General features: G+C 35.9%; 1 long non-coding RNA gene across 1 annotated transcript; it reads left to right on the plus strand.

The window, feature by feature from the left end:
• The first annotated feature begins 7,539 nt into the window (after positions 1-7,539).
• LOC132659411 (uncharacterized) lies at positions 7,540-11,144 on the plus strand. Its single transcript, XR_009599842.1, has 2 exons — positions 7,540-7,758; positions 8,660-11,144. It is a non-coding gene; the product is annotated as an uncharacterized LOC132659411 (long non-coding RNA).
• Positions 11,145-11,520: the final 376 nt, after the last annotated feature.

The raw sequence follows: 11,520 nt of genomic DNA on the forward strand, positions 1-11,520 counted from the left end.
TGCTGCTGCTGCTGCTGCTAAGTCGCTTCAGTCATGTCCGACTCTGTGCGACCCCATAGACCGCAGCCCACCAGGCTCCCCCGTCCCTGGGATTCTCCAGGCAAGAATACTGGAGTGGGTTGCCATTTCCTTCTCCAATGCATTCAAGTGAAAAGTGAAAGTGAGTCGCTCAGTTGTGTCCGACTCTTAGAGACTCCATGGACTGCAGCCTACCAGAAGCCTGGCTTGGAGAATTTTGAGCATTACTTTACTAATGTGTAAGATGAGTGCAGTTGTGTGGTAGTTTGAGCATTCTTTGGCATTGCCTTTCTTTGGGATTGGAATGAAAGCTGACCTATTCCAGTCCTGTGTTCACTGCTGCATTTTCCAAATTTGTTGACATATTGAGTGCAACACTTTCACAGCATCATCTTTCAGGATTTGAAATAGCTCAACTGGAATGCCATCACCTCCACTAGCTTTGTTCGTAGTGATGCTTCCTAAGGCCCACTTGACTTCACATTCCAGGATGTCTGGCTCTAGGTGAGTGATCACACCATTGTGATTATCCGGGTCATGAAGATCTTTTTTGTTCTTCTGTGTATTCTTTCTACCTCTTCTTAATATCTTCTGCCTCTGTTAGGTCCATATAGTTTCTGTCCTTTATTGAGCCCATCTTTGCATGAAAAGTTGCCTTGGTATCTCTAATTTTCTTGAAGAGATCTCTAGTCTTTCCCATTCTATTGTTTTCCTCTATTTCTTTGCATTGATCACTGAGGAAGGCTTTCTTCTCTCTCCCTGCTATTCTTTGGAACTCTGCATTCAGATGCTTATATCTTTCCTTTTCTCCTTTGCTTTTCACTTCTCTTCTTTTCACAGCTATTTGTAAGGCCCCTTCAGACAGCCATTTTGCTTTTTTGAATTTCTTTTTCTTGGGTATGGTCTTGATTCCTGTCTCCTGTACAATGTCACGAACCTCTGTCCATAGTTCATCAGTCACTCTGTCTGTCAGATCTAGTCCCTTAAATCTATTTCTCACTTCCACTGTATAGTCATATGGCATTTGATTTAGGTTATACCTGAATGGTCTAGTGGTTTTCCCCACTTTCTTAAATTTCAGTCTGAATTTGGCAATAAGAGTTCATGATATGAGCTACAGTCATCTCCCAGTCTTATTATTGTTGACTGTATAAAGCTTCTCCATCTTTGGCTGCAAAGAATATAATCAATCTGATTTTGGTGTTGACCATCTGGAGATGTCCATGTGTAGAGTCTTCTCTTGTGTTGTTGGAAGAGGGTGTTTGCTATAACCAGTGTGTTCTCTTGGTAGAACTCTATTAGCCTTTGCCTTGCTTCATTCCATATTCCAAGGCCAAATTTGCCTGTTACTCCAGGTGTTTCTTGACTTCCTACTTTTGTATTCCAGTCCCCTATAATGAAAAGGACATATTTTTTGGGTTTTAGTTCTAGAAGGTCTTGTAGGTCTTCATGGAAATGTTCAACTTCAGCTTCTTCAGTGTTACTGATCGGGGCATAGACTTGGATTACTGTGATATTGAATGGTTTGCCTTGTAAACAAACAGAGATCATTCTGTTGTTTTTGAGATTGCATCCAAGTATTGCATTCTGGACTCTCTTGTCGACCATGATGGCTACTCCATTTCTTCTAAGGGATTCCTGCCCACAGTAGTAGATATAACAGTCATCTGAGTTCAATTCACCCATTCCAGTCCATCTTAGTTCACTGATTCCTACAATGTTGATGTTTACTCTTGCCATCTCCTGTATGACCACTTCCAATTTGCCTTGATTCATGGAGCTAACATTCCAGCTTCCTTTGCAATATTGCTTTGTACAATGTCGAACCTTGTTTCTATCACCAGTCCCATCCACAACTTGGTGCTGTTTTTGCTTTGGCTCCATCCCTTCATTCTTTCTGGAGTTATTTCTCCACTGATCAGCAGTAGCATATTGGGCATGTACCGACCTGGGAAGTTCATCTTTCAGTGTCCTATCTTTTGCCTTTTCATGCTGTTCATGGGGTTCTCAAGGCAAGAATAGTGAAGTGGTTTGCCATTCCCTTCTCCAGTGAGTTTCCCTTGTGGCTCAGCTGGTAAAGAATCTGTCCACAATGCTGGAGACCTGGGTTCAATCCCTGGGTTGGAAAGATCCCCTGGAGAAGGGAAAAGCTACCCACTCCAGTATTCTGGCCCGGATAATTCCATGGACTATCTCTACTCTAAGAGTCACTCTAGTAGCAAGTTTCAAAGTCGTTTATGCTAAACTTAAAAAAATTTTCCTTAGTTTGTTGTTTATTCAGCCTTTTAAAAAGTTTTAAGTAATTTGAGTAATTTAAGCAATTTGCAGTAATTGTACATTTTGTGTACAAAATAAATTTTATTTTCTATTAACCAAGAACCTAAGTCTTTCCAGTCACAAGTACTTTTATAATCAATCTGACCTTGAATATTGATTGTAAAATGGTAGTTATATAATTTTTTGTCTATAGTTTACTTGAAATCATTTTGGTTTTTTAAAAATAATTTTTAAAAAGTTAATCTTCTACCATGTTTTTCCAGTGGGAAACTGTAGACCTCAGTTTATATCAGGTTGTGCTTTGTGAGAAGTATTCTGTTGCTGTGAGAAGATGAGTACCATTTCCTAGAATCATTGTCCAGTAAGTACAGTAAAGCTATAGAGGGTTCTTCTTTCACAGCTAATATCCCAAATTTATGAATGCAACTTTTTCCCTTTTAGTTGGTAAGGCTAGAGTTTAATTTGTTGCTTCTGAGTTTGTGAATTCTGATCAGTGCTTTTCATTGTCATTGTTTTGAACAGCAATCAAATCTTTTTTCTGTTGCAAAAGGCTCATCTGATGTGTTTAGATTGTAGATTTGAGAAGAATCATTTTCTTGCTCATTTTTACTATCTTGATAAAAAATGCAAGACTTCATTAAGTAAATTCTAATGTCTTTTTCTCATTCTGTTTTGGATCACATTTGACAGATGTTTGTTTAGTTTCATTGCTTCTGTAATTTAGAACCGTAAGCAGACCATCACTTTGACTATTTTCCTATGACTTTTTTCTTTTCAGTTTTTTTTCCTTTCTGAGTTCTAGTTTCTATTTTTAGCATGATCTCCATTTCTACACATTCTCAAAGATTTAAAACATAAAAATTTAATGCATTTAAATGAAATATGTGTCCATATATATATAAAATTGAATATATTCCACCAAAAATTATAGCTAATATTAAAAATTAAAATTACCTTTCATATATGTGTTTAAAAAGGTACTTATTTTTTCTGAACTATGCTAAATTCTTTATTAAAGATAAAAAGTAAAATACAGAGAATAATTGAACTATCAATATTTTACATTTTAAATGATTTAAAAATTGTTTACATCTGACATATTGAAGTATTTTACAGTTTGTTTAGGACATTAAATTTTTATTAAGCTATGTACATTTCTAATATGTGATGTTGATCTAGTTGCTCAAAGGAAAACTCAGAATTACATTTTGTGCATATAGCATCTAGCCCCACATATATACACATTTGAGAATAATATGAATGGCTTACAATTGTAAAATGCTCCTCAGCCATTGTGATTACCTCTTGTGAAGTCTTAAGTAATTTGTGAGTACCTCCAGAACTGCTAGTCGGAATATAGAAGAAGCAAGAAGATGTACACTCAGTGCTACTGGAAGATAATATTAATAAATTTAATGCAAGAATCCATTGAATTCATCCTGAGAGTTAGGGTTTACAAGTTAATTAATTTGTGTTTCCTTTAGCCTAAGTGCTTTGTTACTTAAATCTTCCTTTCACTGTAAAGGAGTATGCATCTTTGATATTGGCAGTGGCAAAGCCTATAAGTCTTCCTGGTCATCTGATGGGTGGAAGGAATTCTCTGAGAGCCTGAATGATGTTAGTCACGACAGCGGATGTTTAAATTATGCATAGTGTTGGTGCGAAGCAGCAGATCCTAAGTGGCAGAAGTGACCATGCACTCTTTAATAAATTGTGTGTGCATGTGTTGGGTGGAGATTTGCTTTTTCTGCATATGGATAGCCAATTGTTACAGCACCATTTGTTGAAGCTATCCTTTCTCGACTAAACTACCTTTGCATTTTTGTCAAAAGTCAACTGACCATATCTGTATGGATCCATTTATGGACTCTTATTTTGTCCCACTGGTCTATTTTTCTATGTTTACACTATCTTGATTATTATTACTTTTTTTTTATAACTTCTTTACTGCTGTAGCTTAATGATGTCCTAAAACCATCTCATGTAGTTCTTCCAACTTTGTTCCTAGTTTTCAAGGTCATTTGTATCACCATTTGATTTTTAGAATCAAATTCTATAAAAAAAAAAATAAAGCAAGCTGGGATTTTTGGAATTGCATTGACTCTACATACCAATTTGGGAGAAATGGCATCTAACCAATAGTGAATCTTCTATTTATGAACATACCTGTTTATTTAGGTTTTCTCTATTTTTCTTTCAGCATGTCAACATATTCCTTAGTCTTTAGGGTATAGGTCATAAGCATCTTTTGTCAAATATCTTTCTAAGTATTTCATATTTTTGATGTATTAAAATATTTAAAAAATTTTATAATTATTTATATCTTAATACATAAAAGTATAATACAACTGATTTCTTTCCTACAATCTTGCTAAATTCATTTGCTAGTACTACTAGCTTTTTGGTTGACTTTGAAGGATTTCCTACATAGATAATTATGTTATCTGTGAATAAAGATAGTTTTATGTCCTCCTTTGCACTTTGGAAACTTTTTTCTATTGTTGTTGTGATTGTTGTTGCCTTATTACAGTGGCTCAAAGTCTAGTAAAACATTGATTAGAAGTGGTGAGAACACTGCTTTTTGCATTACTTATATTCTTCAGTTCAGTTGCTCAGTCGTGCCCGACTCTTTGCAACCCCATGGATCGCAGCACGCCAGGCCTCCCCGTCTATCACCAACTCCCGGAGTTCACTCAAACTCACGTCCATCAAGTCGGTGATGCCATCCAGCCATCTCATCCTCTGTCGTCCCCTTCTCCTCCTGCCCCCAATCCCTCCCAGCATCAGAATCTTTTCCAATGAGTCAACTCTTCGCATGAGGTGGCCAAAGTACTGGAGTTTCAGCTTTAGCATCATTCCTTCCAAAGAATACCCAGGGCTGATCTCCTTCAGAATGGACTGGTTGGATCTCCTTGCAGTCCAAGGGACTCTCAAGACTCTTCTCCAACACCACAGTTCAAAAGCATCAATTCTTCGATGCTCAGCTTTCTTCACAGTCCAACTCTCACATCCATACATGACCACTGGGAAAACCATAGCCTTGACTAGATGGACCTTAGGGGGAAAGTATTCAGTGTTTTGCTATTAAGATGTTAGCTGTGATTATTGTGGCCAGGACTTTCAGAACTATGTTGAATGATAGTGGTGAGAGTGGGCACCTTGTCTTATTCCTGATCTTGAAGGAAATGCTTTCAGTTTTCCACCATTGAGAGTCATGTTTGCCGTGGATCTGTCAAATATGGCCTTTATTATGTTGAGGTAGTTCCATCTTTGCCCACTTTCTGTACAGTTTTTTATCATAAATGTATGTTGAATTTTGTGGAAAGCTTTTCCTGAATTTATTGAGATTATCATATGGTTTTTATCCTTCAGTTTGTTAATATGGTGTATTGTAATGATTGATTTGCATGTACTGAAGAATCCTTGCATCCCTAGGATAAACTCCGCTTGATCATGGTGTATGATCCTTTTAATGTGTTGGATTCTGTTTGCTATAATTTTTGTATCTATGTATGTCAGTCGTATTGGCCTGTAATTTTCCTTTTTTTGTGATATCTTTGTCTGGTTTTGGTATCAGGGTGATGGTGGCCTTGTACAATGAATTTGAGATGGTGGCCTTGTACAATGAATTTGAGATGGTGGCCTTGTACAATGAATTTGGGAGTGTTCCTCCCTCTGCAATTTTTTGAAAGAGTTTGAGAAGGATAGGCATTAGCTCTTCTCTAAATGTTGGATAAAATTTGCCTGTGAAACCATCTGGCCCTGGGCTTTTGTTTGTTGGAAGATCTTTTATCACAGTTTTGATTTTAGTGTTTGTGACTGGTTTGTTACCATTTTCGATCTCCTCCTGGTTCAGTCTTGGAAGGTTGTACTTTTCCAAGAATTTGTCCATTTCTTTCAGGTTGTCTACTCTCTTGGCATATAGTTTCTGATAGTAGTATCTTGGGATTCTTTGTATTTCTGTGGTGTCAGTTTTAAGTTCCCCTTTTTCACTTCTGATTTTACTGATTTGAGTCCTTTCCCTTTTTTTCTTGAGTCTGGCTAAATGTTTATCAATTTTCGTTATCTTCTCAGAGAACCAGCTTTTAGTTTTATTGATTTTTGCTATTGTTTTCTTCATTTCTTTTCCATTTATTCCTGCTCTGCTCTTTATGATTTCTTTCCTTCTACTCACTTTGGAGGTGTTTTTGGTGGTGGTTGTTCTTCCTCTAATTGCTTTAGGTGTAAGGTTAGGTTGTTGATTTGAGATTTTTCTTGTTTCTTGCAGGAGGATTGTACTGCACTGTTGGTGGGAATGTAAATTGATACAGCCACTATGGAGAACAGTATGGAGAATTCTTAAGAAACTAGGAATAAAACTACCATATGACCCAGAAATCCCACTGCTGGGCATATACCCTGAAAGTGAAAGTCACTCAGTCATGTCTGACTTTTTGTGACCCTAGTATTCTCCAGGCCAGAATACTGGAGTGGGTAGCCTTTTCCTTCCCCAGGGAATCTTCCCAACCCAGGAATCAAACCCAGGTCTCCCTCATTGCAGGCAGATTCTTTACCAGCTGAACCACAAGGGATATACCCTGAGAGAACCATAATTCAAAAAGACACATGTACACCACTGTTCATTGCAACACTATTGACAATATCCAGGACGTGAAAGCAACCTAAGTCTCTCAACAGATGAGCAGATAAAGAAGGTGTGGTACATATATACTATGGAATATTACTCAGTCATTGAAAAGGAACAAAACTGGGCCATTCGTAGTGATGTGGCTGAACCTAGAGTCTGCTATACAGAATGAAATAAGTGAGAAAGAGAAAAACAAATATCATATATTAAAGCATATATATAGACTTTAGAAAAAGGGTGCTTGTGAACCTATTTGCAGGGCAGGAATGGAGATACAGATGCACAGAATGGACTTGTGGGCATGGCTGGGGAAAGAAAAGGGACGAATTGAGCAAATAGCATTGACATATATACACGACCATGTATAAAACTGATAGCTACTGGGAAGCTACTGCGTAACACAGGGAGCTTAGCTTGGTGCTATGTGACGACCCAGAGGGGTGGGATGAGGGTTGTGGGAGGAAGGTTCAAGAGGGAGAGGATATATATATATACACACATGCATGCTTATAGCTGATTCATGTTGTTGTACAGCAGAAACTAACACTGTAAAGCAATAACATTGTAAAGCAATTGTTCTTCAATTTTAAAAAGATGTTAGCTGTGTGTTTTTTTTTTTTTTCCTTTTTTTAAGATGTAGATGCCCTTTGTCAGTTTAAAGATCTCTTCTACTACTAGTTTGCTTAGAGTTTTAAAATTGGGAATGTATGTTTAATTTTACCAAACGCTTTTTCTGTCTTACTTATATTATGGTTATTCTTTTCAGTGTGTTAAATCAGCTGATTCTTTGGTCATCATGGGTTACCCTTTATATGCACCATTGGACTCAGTTTGCTGTAAGTTTTTAAAAGAATGTTTGTACCTTTATTTATGAGCTGCTGCTGCTGCTGCTAAGTCACTTCAGTCATGTCCGACTCTGTGCGATCTCATAGATGGCAGCCCACCAGGCTCCCCCGTCCCTGGGATTCTCCAGGCAAGAACACTGGAGTGGGTTGTCATTTCCTTCTCCAGTGCATGAAAGTGAAAAGTGGAAGTGAAGTCGCTCAGTGGGGTCTGATTCTTCGCGACTCCATGGACTGCAGCCCATCAGGCTCCTCCGTCCATGGGATTTGCCAGGCAAGAGTACTAGAGTGGGGTGCTGTTGAGATACTGATTTATGATTTTGTTTACTTGAGTATCTATCAGGTTTTGTATAAGAATAATGCTGGATTCAAATAATAATTTGGGAAGTAGTCCCTTGTCTTCACTTGTTGAGAAGTTTGTGTAGAATGGATAGTATTTATCCTTGTGTTTGGCAGAATTCATTAATAAAGCTATTGGAGCTGGGAGCTACTTTGAAATATATGAAGCTGTACCAGTTATTTATTTCTCTTTGAGTGAGCTCTGTATTTTGTCTTTCAAGGAATTTGTCCACTTCATCTAAGTTTTTGAACTTCTTGGCATAAAACTGCTCATAATATTCACTTATTATCTTCTTCATATCTGTAGAATTTGTAGTGATATCACCTCTCTCATTCCTGATATTGGCAATCTCATCTTCTCTCTTTTACTCCTGATTTATTTGGCTAAGAGCTTACAAATTTTATTGCTCTTCTAAGAACTTGCTTTTGGTTTCATTGGTTTTTCTCTTTTGTTTTCTCTTTTACTTATTTCATTGATTTCTGCTCTTTCTTTCTTTCTTTCTTTCTTTTTTTAACTTAATTTGGTTTAATTTTCTCTCTCTCTTTTTTTTTTTAGGTGTGATCACCAAGTTCAGCCATATCCTGTTTTCTAATAAAGACATTTCAGTACTATGATCTTTTCTTAAAGCACTGTTCACTGTACTCATAAACACTGATATGTCCCAATTAGTGGCTTGATATTTTGTGTTTTCATTTTCTTTTTTTTTCTCTTTATGCATTTTTTATTTTTTATCTTATTTTATTTTTTAATTTTTTTAATTTTAAAATGTGTGTTTTCATTTTCTTCAGTTAAAAATGCCTCATTTCCTTTTTAATTTCTTCTTTGATCCATGTTTTGAATATTGGGGAATTTTCTAAATATTTTTCTGTTGTTTTCTGACATAATTCCACTGTAGTCAGAAAACATGCTTTATATTACTTGAAGCCATTTAATATTCAGACTGGTCTTATAGCCTAGAATATGTTCTTAGTGAATATTCTATATGCATCTTAGAATAAATAGTATTTCTATTCTGCTATTGTTGAATGAACTGTTTTGTAAACATCAGTTATAGTTGCTGTTTTGTCAAGTTTCTTAAAAGTGTTTTTCAAATATTCTGTGTCCCTGTTCTATCTTCTTGTTCTATCAATTATTGAGAAAAGGGTGTTGATGTTTCTGACTATAATTTGGATTTTTCTATTTACTCTTATACTTTTATGAATTTATACTTTATGTATTTCAACTCTGTTATTAGCTCTATATACATTTAGGATTATGTCCTCTTGATAAACTGACTCCTTTCTTATTATGAAATGTCCCTGTTTATCCTTGGTATTATTCTTTCCTGTGGTTATTGTTACCATGGTATATATATCCTTTTATTTTAAACCTATTATTGTCTTTATACATAAAATGAATTTCTTGCAGGTTGGATATAGTTAGACCTTGCTTCTTTATCCAGTCTGACATTTTCAGTCATTTAATTGGAAATTTTAGACCATTTACTTTTAAAACCAGGTTCGATGTATGATACTGGATGCTTGGGGCTGGTACACTGGGACGACCCAGAGGGGTGGTACGGGTAGGCAGGAGGGAGAGGGTTTCAGGATGGGGAACACGTGTATACCTGTGGTGGATTCATGTTGATGTATGGCAGAACCAATACAGTATGTGAAGTAATTAACCTTCAATTAAAATAAATTATATAAAAAATAAAATATGCATGTATGAAAAAATAAAAATTTTTATTGGACTATAGTTGATTTACAATGTTGTATCAGTTTCAGGTGTACAGCAAAATGAATCTGATATTCATATACTTATATTTACTCTTTTTTAGATTCTTTCCCCATATAGGCCATTACAGAGTATTGAGTAGGGTTCCCTGTTTTTTTTTACAGTACGTCCTTATTATGTATATCTTTATATAGTAGTGTATATGTGTTAATCCATCTTCCAGTTTATCCCTCTTCCACATTTATGCCCATGGTAACCACAAGTTTATTTTTTACATCTGTAACTCTATTTCTGTTTTGTAGATAAGTTCATTTGCAGCCTTTTTTTTTAGGGTCCACATAAAAGTGATATCATATGATGTTTTCCTCTCTCTGTATGACTTGCTTCATTCACTCAGTAGGACAATCTCTGGGCCCATCCGTGTTGCTGCAAATGGCATTATTTCATCCTTTTTTATGGCTGAGTAACATTCCGTTGTATAATATGCACAGTATTTTCTTTATCCATTCCTCTGTTGATCGACATTTAGGTTGCTTCCATGTCTTTGGTATTGGAAATAGTGCTGCAATGAATATTAGGGTGCATATATCTTTCAATTTATGGTTCTCTTTGTGTGTGTGTGTGTATATATATATCTGGATATATGGGTTTCTCAGGTGGCTCGGTGGTAAAGAATCTGCCTGCCAGTACAGGAGACACAGGAGACATGATTTTGATCCTCTGGGTCCAGAAGATTCCCTGGAGTAGGAAATGGCAACCCATTCCAGTATTCTTGCCTGGAAAATTCCATGGACAGAGGAGTCTTGCAGGCTACAGTCTCCATGGGGTCGCAAAGAGTCAGACATCACTGAGCATGCTGGATATATGCCCAGAAGTGGGATTACTGGATCATATGTAGACTATTTACTTTTAATGTTATCAATAATATAGTTTGGCTCTCTTGTTATTTGTTTCTCTCTGCTCCATTTGTTCTGTCTTCCTTTTCCTCCTTTTCTACCATCTTTTAGATTTATTGCCTATTTTTTATTCTGTTTTCTTTGTTGGATTATAGTTATAATTTTTTGTTTTGTTTATTTTGTGGTTTTAAGGTTTATAGTGTATATACGTATTGCAGTATTCCTTCAAGTTATATTACACTGCTTTATGGATAGTATAAAAAACTTACCACATTTACATTTCTCTCCTCCTGACCTTTGTACTATTGTTATACATTTTAATTCTACGTGTGTTGTAAACCTCATAAGACATTGTTATTATTTTTGTTTTAATTTTTATTTATGTTTTAAATACTCTAAGAAAATAAAATTTTAAATGTTTACTTACATATTACTCCTTTCTTTATTTCTTTATTTGGTGTCATTTTTCTTCTGCCTAAAGTACTTCCTTTAACATTTTTTTCATTATGAAGATTTAGTGCTCAATAATTATTTCAGCTGTTATATTTCTGAAAAAGTCTTATGTGTGTGTGTGTGTGTGTGTGTTGGTTTTTAAAAGATTTTCATTGGGTCTAGATTGCTAGGTTGATATTTTTTTTTCCCATCAGTATTCCACTGATTGCTAGCTGCCATTGTTTCCGATGAAACTTCTCTGTGGCCTCTATCTTTGTTACTGTTTATATAGTGTATCTGTTTTTTGTCTGCCTGATTTTCAGATGTTCTCTTTAGCTGGCTTTCAGTAGTTTAATTATTATATTCTTGGTG

Source organism: Ovis aries, chromosome 3, assembly GCF_016772045.2.
Source record: "Ovis aries strain OAR_USU_Benz2616 breed Rambouillet chromosome 3, ARS-UI_Ramb_v3.0, whole genome shotgun sequence".
In the NCBI taxonomy this organism is placed as follows: domain Eukaryota; kingdom Metazoa; phylum Chordata; class Mammalia; order Artiodactyla; family Bovidae; genus Ovis; species Ovis aries.